This window comes from Equus przewalskii, chromosome 24 (assembly GCF_037783145.1).
Source record: "Equus przewalskii isolate Varuska chromosome 24, EquPr2, whole genome shotgun sequence".
In the NCBI taxonomy this organism is placed as follows: Eukaryota; Metazoa; Chordata; class Mammalia; order Perissodactyla; family Equidae; genus Equus; species Equus przewalskii.
This window is the reverse complement of record NC_091854.1, coordinates 31190579-31205437: the sequence shown is the minus strand read 5'-3', so window position 1 is coordinate 31205437 and position 14859 is coordinate 31190579. Positions and strand designations below refer to the sequence as shown.

General features: G+C 44.9%; 1 protein-coding gene across 2 annotated transcripts in view; it reads left to right on the top strand.

Annotated features, from left to right (window-relative positions):
• The window catches only part of CACHD1 (cache domain containing 1), a 197333-nt gene that overhangs the window by 126520 nt on the left and 55954 nt on the right, over positions 1-14859 (top strand). The gene's annotated exons all lie outside the window — the stretch shown is intronic.

Sequence of the window (14859 nt, the reverse complement as noted above, 5' to 3'; positions counted from 1 at the left end):
TTCTTTCTGGGAAGTTAACACTCAAAAGATGGAAAGGAAGAAGAAAACCAAGCTGAGAATGTCGTATCAAGCATTTACTGCATAGCTATACCTTGCTAGACTCTTCAGTTCATGATCTCATTTGTTAGGAGTTACACATTTGTTGTTTTAAAGGTTATTCTAGAGAACCAGTTATCTTTTCAGGAGTAGATGCTGAATTTCATTTGTATTCCCTAATTATAATTTTTAATTTGTTTTGGGGTTTTTTGGAAGAAGGATGAGGGAGCTTTTCCACTAATAAACAGTGCCATGTTGCCATATATTGAGGTTGAACTTTCCTTCCTGGTCTTGTTGAAACTCAGTCGTATATAATAGTAATAACTAATATAAATAATACCTGTATATGTACTTATATGTAGCTTCAAAGTGACATAGTGTCTCTGCCTTCTTGCCCTGGAGTTGCAGTCTATTTTTCTCCCCCTATTTGTCTCGTTATGTACGCTTGTTGATTAATGGGCCTCAGAACCCAAAGGATTTGCCTTTTAAGAGCTGAAAGTACCTTTAGAAGTCACCACCAGCCTCGATCCTCAGGTTTTAGCAAGGAGGAATCTGAGGCTCAGAAGGGTCCTAAGACTTCCCTTATGACTGGAGAGGTGAAAGGTCTAATCCTTAAACATGAAGAATTGTACTTCCCAAATTCCAGGTCTCTTGCAGACTTGTAAAACCCAAGAGAGAAGCCAGCCAGAGGACCAGAATATTTACTCTTAGAGTCCTATCCAGTCTTGGCCCAGGGGAAGAGTTGTGGTCTTTGGGAATTGTATACACAAACCAGGTAATCTATTAGGTCAAGAAAGAAAGACTTGTGAGCTTTATGTTGCTTGAGGAGAAGAAAACTATAGCTGCCAGCTAAATGGTCCAGCCTAGACCTGCCAGGAGTATATTGTGTAGACCCGGTGTATAATGGATTCAGTTATTTCTTTTGTTGGTCAGAGAATCTGGGGTCCTTCTGGAGCAGATGGGGTTTACTACTAGAAAGGAAGCTCAGTAGAAATACTTTTCATAAAAAATAATTGAAGAGAGCAGAGAAGGGCATAGAATGGGCAGAAAAAATGAATTATGGATGATTCCATAGTTGCACAGGACACGGAGGTGGAACTTGAGTCTTCCGGTTCCCAAACTCAGTACTTACCTTCTTTTCTTCAGATATGCTCAGTAACAGGCGACATGTTGCTGGGGATGAAGACCTGAGGTAGAAATAGCCATCTTTGAGTAGGGTCAAATTTAAAGGTGTTCCGGAAAGACAGTGTAATCCGACGTTTTGTGTAGTTAAAATTTTTACAACACGTGTTAACTTCTGGGCTACCCATTTGCATTAATAAGAAAAAATAGTGCCTTACTGTTTTTTGTATATATGAGATCTAGAAGGGCTCGTACATAAAAGTTAATAGTTATCTTTTAGGGATGGAAGAATAAGGTATTTTTACTTATTAATTTTCTTAACTTCAGGTCTGCATTACTTTTATAATCAAGGGGAAAATAAAACAAGAAAGAATGATAGACTACTTTTGAATGTATTTCCACTCCTTTCTGGTAGACAGTATCTTTTTTTCACACATCTTTGATTGTAGATCCTTGTGCTGGTGTTGAGGTTCTGGACAAAGCCCCAGCACCCTCCTGGCTGTGTGATTGGGACACTATAAAGTGTGGACTGGGGCAGACAGCCTGATGCATGCTCACCTGGGAGCCAGAGCAACGCTCCCCTGCCAGGATCGCTCACCTCACTGGGCCAGACCTTGGAGGATCTGGAAGTTACTGCAGCCAGGGCTACATTCTCGTTGCCTTATTTTCTATCTGTTCGTTGTTTCTGATAATGAGCATATTGTTGAGATCTATCTCCATCATCAATAGTCGTATTACTGTGCCTTTTTCTTAGTAAAGACAGAAGCCATTCTGCCCAGTAATGGCCTCCTACCTACTAACTGGAATGAATAAGTACAGTAGAGTTTATTCAACAATTATTTTATCAAACACCTTCTGTGTGGTAGACACTCTGCTTTGTACTAGGTCAGCTGTAAACAAAACAAAAAGCTTATATTCTAGGAGCCAGGAGACATAGATCTGAAGTAAATATGCATGTCAGGTGATGATGGATGTTATGGAGGAAAGTAACAGGGTGAGACCTGAGGGGCCTGGGGGGATGGCGTGGAGGGAGGAGAGAGAAGGAAGGGACTCCCCAGTGGGGTTGTAAACCATGGGACAACGAGGACGTGTATCCCAGGCAAAGGCTTTGAGTTGGGAAAATGTTTGTTGTGCTCAGAAGCAGCGAGAAGGCCCCTATAACTGCGGTTCCATGAATAAAGGAGGAGAGTAGAAAAAGATTAGGCCAGGGAGGTGGTTGGGGCCAGATCTCCAAGAGCCTTGCTTTACTGGCCATTATAAGGACTTGAGCATTTGCTCCGAATGAGATAGAAGCTGTTGGGGGAGGGGGAGGAAAGAGTTCCCGCAGATAAGTCACGTGATTTGACTTAGGTTAAGAGGTTACCAGCTGCTGCCACAAGAATAGGCCCTAGCTGGCAAAGGTGGGAGCAGGGAGAGACCATTTAGGAAGTTATTCCAAAACCCAGCTGTCAGGTGATGACGGCGTTCATGGGGCAGCAACAGTGGAGGTGGTGAGAAGTGGTTGGATTCTGAATATGTTTTGAAGGTGGAACCAGTAGGATTTGCTGATTAATTGGATAGGGGGAGGGGAGGAACTGTGAGAGTAAGAAAAGAGTTGGGCAGGACTTCCAAGGTATTTGGCCTTGTCAACGAGAAGGACAGAGTTGCCATTTACTGTGACAGGGAATGCTGGGGGAAGAGCAGGTTTGTGTGGGAGGCAGGGAATCAACATCGCAGTGTTGGAAAAGTTAAATTTGAGAGGCGTATTAAATATCCAAGCAGATACGTCTCATAGGCAGGTGGATATCCAAGTCTGGAGTCTGAGAAATGGGCCAGACTGGAGATTTAAATTTGAGATTCATTGTGCATCAGTAGTACTTAAATCATGAGACTCAATTAGATCACAAAGCAAGTGGCTGTGGGTAGAAAAGAGAAGAGGTCCAGGGACTGAGTCTTGGGGACCTTTACCACTTAGAGATCACTGAAATGAAGAGGACGCAGTAAAGGAATCTGAGAAGGAAGTCAGTCTGGCAGGAGAACCAGGACAGCCATCTCCCTGAAGCCATGTGAAGAAAGTGGTTCAACGAGAAGGGAGAAATCATGTGTTAACTGGGTCCAGTAAGATGACGGCTAAGAAAACTGACTGACAACTGGATTTTTAAACATATAGGTTATTGGTGAACTTGACAAGAGTTGTTTGGTGGAATTATTGAATAGAATGAACAGCTGATCCTAGTCAGTTCAAGCGCTTAAGAAGTAACAAGTGTTGGAGACAGTAAGTACTTGAACTCCTAAGTTTTGCTTAAAGGAGAGCTGGAGGACCATGTGGCGTCAAGAGAATATTTTTAAATTGAAAGAATGTACAGCAAGGTTATGTGCTAAAGGAAATGATCCCCTAGAGGAAATCTAATATGGTAGAGAAAAGCTAATCTCATAGAGAAATGGAGCTAAGGGAGGTGATTGCTAGAGCCTTTTCCTTGATTGGGCAAGAGATGGTTGGGTTCCAAGTGGGGGACTAGAATCACAGAGCGTTCATTCTTAGTGAGAGGAGTGAGGGTAGAGTAAGTGTGCCCATAATGATCGATGTAGCCTAGAGAACTTGGAGACATTCCCTTTTAGTGATCCTGTTTCCTCAGAGAATTAGGAAGCAAGATCATCAGCTGAGACTGAGGTGGAGGAAGATGTGTTGAAGACCTTGTAGTTATATTAGAATTATCTTCTATGACTGAAGTTTTGGAGTAGAACTCAGCTGCACAAATAATTAGAGATCCTGACAAAATGCTGTTTTATTTGAGTACTTATTTGTTAAGGGAGGGATGGTTTGAAAAATCAGGAGGTGGAGAGGAAGAGGATGGTGAGGGTGGGGATATTTGTTAAAGACCAGATCTTGAAATCTGCTATTTCTAAGAACATGCTTCAAGTATAACGTACTGCCTAACAAGCGTTGTTCTCAGCACAGTTGACGTAGCTAGACTTACAGGCAGCTTTTGGCAATATGCAGGTATTTGAGAACTGACTTGCTTGCATTTGAAGTTTTGTGACATTCCACCAGGCTGTGGCTGCTTCCCAAAGTCCACATTCTTGAGCAGTCATTTGTAATGTGAGAGGAGTGGGAGACGGTGAGGCTGACCTCAGAGCTCCCCCTTTTCCTCCTCTCTGGCTCATGCCCCTTTTCAGAGCAGAATTAATGTACTTGGTGGGCTATCACATGTCTGATATTTACATCTGTAAGATGTCCAGCCTGAGGCTCTTTCAGACTGTATATAATCCATCAATGGGTCCCTAATTGATAACACAGTTTCAGATTGCCTTTCAGACTAGCTGGAAACAGACTCACATAAGTTGTAAACTATTCCTGGCTTCATTTATCCAAAACCAGGTCATGTGTCCATCCATCCAACGCACATGTGTATTCTTTTTCTTGACCACCCCTGCCAGATCTTGACTTTTTAAATTGACTCCTTCTCCCTGATTCCATTCAAATAACTGATGTTTGACGGGGCATGTGTTATATTGTGGTGCTGGTAATGTTTTGCTCAGGTTCCTTCCTGCTTTTATCCCTAGTTTCTCTCTCTCTCTCTCTTTTTCTTTTTTTCAAATTCCTGCTGAGCTATTTTCTTGTGTGTAGCCTGATCCCTAAAGAGAGTTTATTTGAAGAGTCCAAGGAAAGTTGCCTCTTGCTCTCTTCAGTTATGCAATGGCGGTGAGAGTGGAAGTGGGAGTTAGTCTTTCTCGCCGAAAGAAGAAATGTCTGGACTTACTTTATTGTGTTTGATTTAAAGAGCATTTGAAGTTGCAAACTTCAATCTTGGTAGTGTTGCAGTCTTCACTGAGAAACGGATTCATGGGGCGTCGGGGCGTTTGTAAGTCACGTTACAGCGGTGGATGCTGTAGGAGGTCCAGGCGGGTGCTGGAGCCTGGAGCCTGACTGTGCTGCTGATTTCAGTGGCTTCATCGCTTCCTTCTGTTGAGCGACAAGGATTGGCTATGTGCCATAGGGTCTTCACTATTCTTTAAAGTACTATGAAAATTACCTCTTAAATAGGCTAATACTAGTGCAGTGAAAAGCTATACTCTACCTAAAAACTAAAATAGAAGAGTAAAAATAACTATACTAGAAATTTCTGGTTTGTTTTTATACCTCCTTACCCCAGCTTCAGGATTGCGTTAATGTCATAGAAGATGTGGTAATTGTTTGTATAACATCTAAAAACTATTCAGTCACTTAGAAATCTAGATTACTGAGGTGCTGTGATTCCGTTTACGTTCATATGTATGTCTGTGTATATGTTTATGCACACGTACGCTCACATGCACACACATACACAGTGAAGTACACGGACAGAGGGCCCTTTTCGTCACCTTGACCTCCCTTCAAGCTCTATTTCTATATTGAGAGCTACTTCAAAGTCTAGTCTTTCTTATAGTTTCTCAACAACCCTATGATGCTGATTTGAGGAGATTTTATTAGCCACATGTATTCTCATGTAAATGCTCTCATAACACACATGATCATAATGGTTACAGCCTGCTGTTTTGTTTTTGCTTAGCAAATGTAGCCTGAATATTCTTTTGTGTGTATGTCAATAAATCTATAGCGTTGTAGTCATGATTATATCATATTGGTGCATTAGTCAGTCTACTCCAGTCCGACATTTAGATTGGCCCAGGTTTTCACTGTCTCATTGCTCCCTTGAAGGATTTCAAGTGACCCCTCCCAGTTTTCCTCACACTTGATGTGTGAACTCTTTTGAAACTCTGTAGTCCTTTGGGTTCTGTTTCTCCTCTTCCTTCTCTGCTCAGTCCTTTTCCCTTTTTTCCTCAGGCTCCCCTCCTTTATTCTGTTCCAAAGGGTAGATGTCTCCACATGTCTTCTTTTTACCAACTTCCTCCCTTCACTAAATGGTACCTCCCTAAGTGTCCTCATCAGCTCTCACATCACCTCCCACCATGTGCTGCCAATTCCACATCCCCGTCTCCGGCCCTGACCTGTGTCTGAGTGTGTTTATTGTGTCACCAACTTCAGGACACACATCTCTCTGATTGTCCTGTGGCTCCCTCAAAAATTAAGCAATCAGTCAAAAACCAAACTTTCCTCTGAACTCACTCCCCAGTCTGAGTTCACTATTGCAATTGTCAGTACCCCCATGCTGGCTACACTGGCAATTCTTCCTCACCCTTTTCCACCTAGTACCACTCCAGGTTTTAACAGTTTTGGCTTGAGTCCGTGACCAAATGAGAGCATGAGTGAATGAATCTTTGTCAAGTATTTAGTATATGTAAACACCTTGCCTAGGCATTTACCTGTGTGTTCCTCTTCCTGCGCGTCCCACCAACTTATGACATAGGTCTCATTATCCTCTTTTCATTGAAGGGGAAACTTGGCTCAGATTTCGTAGTTCAAAGATGTATCTTGAATCCCTTTTGTCTTTTCCACTGCTAATGCCAGAACCTTAGATCTTTGCTGCCTTTCTAGAAGACTAATTAATGTAGAAGCATCCTGAAAGCCTTCCCTGCTTCTGTGCTCTCCCTTTTTCAGTATATCCTGCATGCTGTAGCTGTTGTGAAAATACCTGCTCTGTCACTCCATTTCTCAAAAACCTCTGACGGCTCCCTTTACCTCTAAGATAAAGGTGGAGGCCTTTCAACTGCGTCTTCTGCTCCTCCTCCTCCTCCTCCTGAAGCCCTCTGCGCTCTACCCACAGGGAATCGCTCTCATTCTTCAAATCACCAGCCTCTGTCACTCCTCCCTACTTTTGTTCACGTTATTGTTTCATCCTAGAACACAATGCCTGCCTTCTCTGACTTGTAAAATATTGCTCATTCCTTGGTGTCTAAGTTCTTTGTCACCTTCCCTGACCCTAGTAGGTAAGAGTTCCTCAGCTGTTGAGCAGGATGGGTTAACCAGGAGGCAGAGTCTGAGATGGAGATCGGCAGGCTGTGGGGGAGGGGAAGGAAGCAGGATGGAGCAGTGGGAGAAGACGGTTGACATAAGCCTCAGCAGAGTCCTCAGCCACCCCCCAGGGAGCTTAGACGCTGGGACGGCCCTTCAGAGGTCACTTTACTCTATGGTACGTTCTCATTATAGAATCTTAGTTTTTATATTGGGCATCTACTTAACCCTCTACTCCTACTTTATTTTTTGGGTGCCGAGTACCCAGTCCAGTGCCTTGCTCATAGCAGGTGCACAGTAGATGCTCATTGAGTGAATGGAGGTAGGATTTTCTTTGTACTTTTGTTTCCTCATCTTTATAATGGGATAAGCAAGATGTTGAAAGGACCTTAGGAAAGGAAAGGATGTGGTCGTGATTTGCTGTAAGGTAGCACTGGTTTCCTGTGCTTCACAGCACATCAGCACACATGGATGTCACAGGTGTAGAGAGTGACACCAACTGCGCAGATGAATGACATCATTTGTGTGAAACTGATGATGCTGAGTCCAAATACAGTGTACACAGAAAATGAATTCTTGGCTTCTTAGTACCTCATAAACCATTTTATACTATTGTCTTGTTCTTACCATGGGTATGAAGGACAAGTATCTGCTCCATTTTATAGATGAGGCACAGGCCCAGAGAGCTTAATTGATCCAGCTGAAGTCAGCAGCAAATCATTAGTATTGACACGACTAAACGTGTGTGTCCTGACTCCTACTCCAGTGGCCTCCTTAGAATAGACTGCTTAAGATAAAGAGGTATGTCCCCACCACTGTCTTCTGCCTGCTGACACTTCAGACTCTTCATGTGTAAAATCAAACCTGTAATATTCTTTCCCACCCACATCTCCTCCTCGGCCCTTGTTCCAGATGACAGTTAACAGCAGCTCTGTTTTACTCAGTTACTGAAGCTTGAGACCCAGAATCGACCCTGACCGCTTCCTCACTCTCTGTCATAAAGAGCTTCTCTCTGGTGACGACTGTGTGGCAGTTACTGTGGCAGACTCCAGGATAATTCAGACCCTCAGAGAGCTCCCCACCTGGTGGTTATACGTGTGTGCTGGGGGGACGAGAGGAGGAGGAAAATCCACAGATGCTACAGTTATAACCCAGCGCTCAGTGCTGTCGAGATGGAGGTGAGCCCACAGCCGGCATTGAAGGTAGCGCTGGGCCAGATCTTAATGGGCCTTGGATATTAGTCTCAGGAGTTTGGTTTGGGTTTGGTTTTTGTTTTGTTTTTTTCCCTTGAAGGCAACCAACTGACAGACGTCAAGCCGGGGAGGCCAGAGAGCTTTGTGGAGAAGGGGTGGAAGTGGAGTTAGCCTGCAGGAAGGAGGAACCCGGGATGGACTGTTAATAAGACCATCCAAAAGTCGGGGGGGAGGGTGCTGGAGGGGCCCTGGCATGAGCAGATGGCTAGATGAGGAGCAAATGGGTGGCAAGAAGCAGAAAGTCCGTGTAGACCACTCTCCCAAATTGCTTGGCTGAGAAAAGGAGAAAGGTCACTGATAACTTAGGAGAGAAAGGGTATAGTTTTATTATGACTAATAGTGTTTTAAGTTAGGGAAACTTGAAAATGTTTATATGTTGAAGATGGAGAGACAATCTAGGAAGAAGGTGAAGCTGAGGAAACAGATGGGACAATGGAGTTTAATACCTTGGTCCAGTTGTCCCAAACCTCGTGATTATCAGAGTCACCTGGCCCCCAGCCCAGACCTAGTGAACCAGAGTGTTGGCTTGGTAGAGCTTGGGAATCTGTAGGTTTCAAAAGCTGACTGATGATCAGCCAGGCTTGAGGACTCCACCTCTGTTTATTTTCTCTGGCTCCTTCCATGAATGTTCGGAGACCGCCTGGGCCTTTGGGTCCTCAGGGCATGGTCTGCTAGAAAGGAAGAGAGTAGAGCAGTAGATCCTAGACTGACTTTTGGATTGTCCCAGAAGTTGATTCTGGATTCTCTGAGCCCATGACCAGGCCATCTAAACTGAGTCAAGGGCAGAATGGACTGGTTATTTTTTGCATTATATAAATCACCTGGAATGGATATGAAGTGCTGTAAGCTTGGAGCAGAATCAGAGGTTTGAGGATGTCCTCTCCTTAGTGTTACTCTTAAGTAAAGACAGTGAGAGAGCTGGGTCACCTGCCATTAGTGTCACTTTTGCAGTGGGTTTTAGCCAGCATGATCCACGTGGTGGCAGAGTCACTGGGCTGCATGGTCTGGATCCCTTCAGGGCTCAGAGCTTAAGTCTCTCTACCCTTTCTGAGCCAGAATATCCTTAGCTATAAAATGGGAATAATATCTCTTTGGAGAAACTCCACATTCTGGTTCTTGCTAGCTGTTACATGCTTGGGAAAGTTAACCTCTATGTGCCTTGGTTTCCTAAATAATAAATAAAACCTACCTCATACGCTTGTCCTAAGAATTAACTGTGATAAGATAGATAAAAGACTTTGCAAAGTCCTGGAACAAGGTCAAATACTCAATGTGCTTCCCACTTCTAGAGCAGCATAGACAGTATCGGGGTCCACGAAATACAGCCGCTCCAGAATACATGGTAAAACGATAGGATGGAAGCAAGGAGGAGGAGAAATTGGAAAGATGTGAAAGGTGCATGCCAGGGGTTTTGTTTGGAGTCCTCAGAATGTTAATTTATTTTATTTCCCTCCAAAATGTTTGCTATTGCACAGAATATTACTGAAAAGGTGCGATGTAATTTCTGGTCTGTTGAGGAAGTCTGAGCGTTTTGTGTGTCTGCAGCTCTGTGTATTTAGGACACTGTATTTTATATTTGGCAGGCTGTGGGAAGTTGACAGCTTTGTGTGTTTTGCTGAGTAGTGTTGGGCTGGGCGTCAGGAAGCCCCGCGTTCCTTGAGGTGGGAGGCAACAAGCTTTCTATTATAGAGCATTTTCTTTTTGTCCCTGCCTCTGGTGGATAATATTGTTAGGAAAAACAGAACACACAGTCCAACTACGAGCGGCTTGTAATCCATCTCTCTCATCAGCCTGGTGGTTTGTGCATTAGAGAGGGCAGACAAGGAATTGGGGACCTGCTTGGTTTTGTCTTGACTGGAGAGGCTGAAGGTATAAGAACTGGTCAGGCATAGATGGTGAAATTGAAAGGAAATATTTGGGGCCCACAAATGTGGGGCCCACGTGTTACAATTATCCACAGATGGTTTAGTGCGCTGTCTGCAGGTTGATCTTGAGACTCAATAAATGGAAAGTACAGAACACCTTTCAAAGGGGGAGAAGCACATTTTTTAGCTGCTTTTCTGACAACAGTTTGTCCGTTGTGGTTGAAGAAAAACCAGCCAATGGGTATTGCAAAATGGTTTGTCTTTGCTTTGAATTAGCGTAGGAACTGTGAGAGAGAGAAAAGTCAGCTTGCTGAAGGCCACTGCAAAGGGGGATGGTGGGAAAAAGCAAGGAGCCATCACAGGGAGCTGCTGTCCTTCAAATGCCCGGGTTAAGTTTCTCCCTTGTCCTCATCTTAGCAGTCCTGTCCTCATCTTAGCAGTCCTCGGTGCTGTTTGGATACTGCGGTTAGTCTGGGCTCACTGTTAGTAATCTCGTAGCGCTCTCCTACAGCTTTAAGTCAAGGAGAAGTGAGGAAGCTGTTCCTTTTTTCCTCCTTTTTTTGCATAAATTTGATCAAAGCCCATTAGAAGTTTGCTCTTTCTCGCTGGTTGTAAATCTGGATGCTTCCTGCCCATTGGCCTTCATTCTTTGCCTTCTATCCACTTTTCTCTTTGGGTTTCTAAAGGGTCTTTGGGAACACCTTGTCAAATCTGTTACTTTAAAGATGAGGAAATCGCGGAATCTCACGGGGGACAGACACGAAGAGCCTCGGTCAGGGCCGTCGTTCACTGGTTCACTCAGTGACGACTGATTTTGAGGGTTTCCTAGATGCCAGGCGTGTGCCGGGCTATGGGGTTGTGATGAAGAAAACGGACTTGGCTCCTGCCCTCATGGGGCTCACAGCAACTCTGTGTGAGAGACGTGAAACAGACAGCCACAGATTAAATACACAGAACATTACCAATATCTGCTATGAAGGAAAAAACTGGGTGCTATGAGAAAGGATAATAAGGAGAGTGGTCAGGGAAGGTCTCTCTGAGACGGTGACAAGAGTTATTCCAGGCCTGAGGATCACCTCGTGCAAAGAGCTTGGCCCATTGGCAAAATGGAACGGAATAGCTCTTGAGATAGAGTGTGGGGAGTAGGGAGATGGTTCAGGGCCTCTTCAAGTCTGGATTTGATACCAGGTGAGGTAGAGTGGGAGACCTTTGAAGGGTTTTGAGTAAATCAGTGGTGGGATTTGCTTGCCATTTTAGAAAGGTGCCTCTGGATGCTGTAGAGAGAGTCAATTTAGGGCCAGAGGGCTTTCCAGTCTTAGAGATGGGACTTAAACCCGTGGCTTATTCTCATTTATCAGGGTCTTCCTTCTAGTTCCTAAACGCCAACTCGAATTAAGTAGAAAGTGCAAAATAGCCACGGTCCTCGTCCAGATGGCTTTCTCATGCTGCTGCAATTGGCACTGAAAGGAAAAGACCCCTAAGGCTCACATCTCTGACCTGTGGAACACCTACAAAATAATTACGAGGTCTCAGCTATATAGTTTCTCAAATAAAAACTCCTATTATCTAAACTATGCTATTGATTGTTTGATGTCGCTCAGAGTCGTGGGTGCTGTAACTACTGTTGACTCTATGGCTTGTGTCCCTGCCATTTTCTAGCTAAACCAGCCCGTGGGGTCAATGGTGGACCCCAAGACCTTGGATGACCCTGCTGGTATGTCTCAGTTTCAGCAGTTCAGCAGTTGTCTCGCAAGAGTAAATGCTCCCTTTAGCCTTGTGTGTTACATCAATTGTGAAATCCTTCCTTTTTGTCAAATGTCTTCTTCATTGTATTTATTTACATTGTCTATTTACAAACTAATGCAACCACTTACTCGGCTTGAGAAACACCGAAGTGTTTATTCTTGCTGCCTCTCAAGAAGTACTCGGTGTGCTTTTGATCTGTTGAGTGCTAATTCATTCAGGATAGATTTATTGACAGGTAGGCGCACTGGAGTGTTCCGGAAAGAGCCAGGCCTTTGGAGGCAGGCAGACTGAGAGCAAATCATGGCTCTGCCCTTGTGGCTTGGAGCAAGTTAATTCTGTATCTGCAAAATGGGTATAATAACAAACTCATAGAGTAACTATGAAAAGTGGCACACCATATGTAAAACTAGTTTGTATTATGCTCCAATTTCCACTATTTTATTATGAAATCAGCTCTTTTGAGGTATAATTGACATCCAGTAAACTTCACGTGTTTAACATATACAGTTGATACATTTTGACAGGTATAGTCCTGTGAATCATCAGACGAGCAGGCTTTTTCTCTCTCCATTCACCTGTCTGTTTCTGTCCCGGTTGCCTCTGCAGTGGTTTTGGGAGAAGGGGATGTTTATCACTTTAAAACATATTTAGAATTATCATTGCTCTATATTGATTTAGTCACAATATTTAATTGATTTTAAAGTGGATTTGGCATTAGAGGGAAGTAAGATTTCAGAAGTATCAAAAAACGGTTGAGAAAGAGTACCTCCGGGTAGATCTTCCAGCCTGCAGCTCTCAGACTGTGTGCCTGGATGTGAAAAGAACCGGGAATCTCTGCTGCCGGGTATCGGAGATGACTCAGATACACATCTCGCCCTTGAGGATCCTGGAATCTAGTGATGGAGGAGCAAAAAGTTACCCGTAACCCGAAGATGGAAGAGCTAGAACGCTGGGGCATTCAGAGGCTGTGGCAGCTTCTCTCTGGGGGAGAAGCTTCAGCGAGGATAAGCACATTTATTGCCTCCGTCCCATGTGTCTGTCCGAGGGAGGCGTGCAGAGCCGTTTAGACAGATACAGACCCTGCCCACTGACAGCCTGAAGCCTTGTGCTGTGCGTCCTGGGCCGACAGGCTGGGCATCTGCCCAGCTTTTTCCTGGAAGGCGTCCAGCATTTCTGTGGAGAGAGTTGAGTTTGCAGGACCCCTGCCCAGCTATGCAATGGTCAGAACACCTCACTGACTCTCATGATGGGCAAGGCCCCCCGGGCTGCCTGCATGGGTAATAGGGCTGCCATTCACCTCCACATCTAGGTCAGGGAGGCCCGCCCGGGGTGACACCGCAATGATAGATTGCTTCTGGGCCCTGGGGTCCTCATTACCATCATATCCATCATCTTCTCTAATACCAAATAACGGATGAAATCTAATCAAAGGCCAAAGGAGTTCTCAGCAGGAGGGTCTGAGGATGCTCGCCTGGTACTTAGGCTCCAGTGTCGGAATGACCGTAAGGAACCAGAAAGATCTCTGGTGGTGAAACTAAATGTATCATGCACTGTATGAATTCTGATTTATCTTTAAAACATTCTTGCTCTCCTTGGCTCCCCTTTTTAATAGTCTTACTGTAGCCTGTTTATTGTTACAGATGTTACTTTTAAATGAGGTCATCCAGCTTTCCTTGACTTCCAAAGCACTGTTTGCCTTTTTATTGCGGGGTTGGCAGGGCTGTCTGGAGAACAGCGCTAATGTGAGATCAAGGTTAAGGCTCCAGACCCCCAGGAGACAGGCGGAGAAAAAGCCTCTTCCACGTTTACGTGCACTCACGTCAGCCGTAGGTCTCAGAAGAGTGTGGTCGCCTGAGTCCAGGGGATGACCGCGAGAAGGTCCCCTGGTGGAGTGGAGAGGGGGCAGGCGTTCTGGTCACACACTGACCTAACTCTCTTCTCGTCCACTGTGAAACCTCAAGGAGGTCAAAAAACCCCTCTCTGAGCCTCTTTCCTCATCTGTCGCTTGGGGGTAGTATTTTTTTCTCCTGGGGCTTTTGTGAGGATGAAATGGGCTCAGCTCCTTGCTGCATGTTGGGTGGGGTAATTGCTGAAGGTGTGAGGCACTGAACACTATCTAAGTCCTCGTGTGGCACATTTTAGATGGCGTGGTCAGGGGCAGACCAGCCCTAAAGTTGGGGACCCCTGACCAAATCCGTCTTGCCACTGTGTTTGTAAGTAAAGCTTGATTGGCACCCACCCACGCATTCATTTATGGGTGTTCATGGCTGCTTTCACACTGCAACGGCAGAGTCGGGTAGTTGCAAGAGAGACCGTGTGGTCCGCAAAGGCAGAATTCTTTACTCTGGCCCTTTACAAAAGTGCGCTGGCCCCTGAGCCAGACTAAAGGGTGGCTGTGCCCTTTAAAGCGTTTAGAGCTCTATATGTATTTTTGTCAAACGCGCCTCACACTTTCCTTCCTTTTCGCCTCCACTCAGACTCCTTCCCTTGCATTGCTCTCTGTTCTGTTTCCCTCTACATAATTCTCCTGGTATGTCAGCTGTTGCAATAGGGCTGGGTTTTGGTCATCTCTGTAAATCTTGGATCCTGTGAAACAGTCCTCTACACCCGGTAAGTGTATAACGTGTAACTGAGTTGATGTGAAGGAGGGTAAGGAAGACTTCACGGAGGTTTGAAGACAGGCTTTCACACAAGAAGAGGGCTGCCACTCCAGCTGCAGACCAGTGGCAGTGATGCAGTGCACACAGGAAGGGAGGCGGGGCAGCATGATGTAAAGAACTCAGGAGCCAGGACCCCCGCGCTTGAATCCCACCTCGGCCGTTTCCTGATGAGGCCTTAGACAAATTGCTTAAGCTCTTTAAGCATATTTTCTCAACTCCAGAGTAAGGAATATTAATAACATCTTAGGGTTGTCTTATGGATTAAATGAGATAACATAGAGGAACGTCTCCATCCTGGGGCTGGC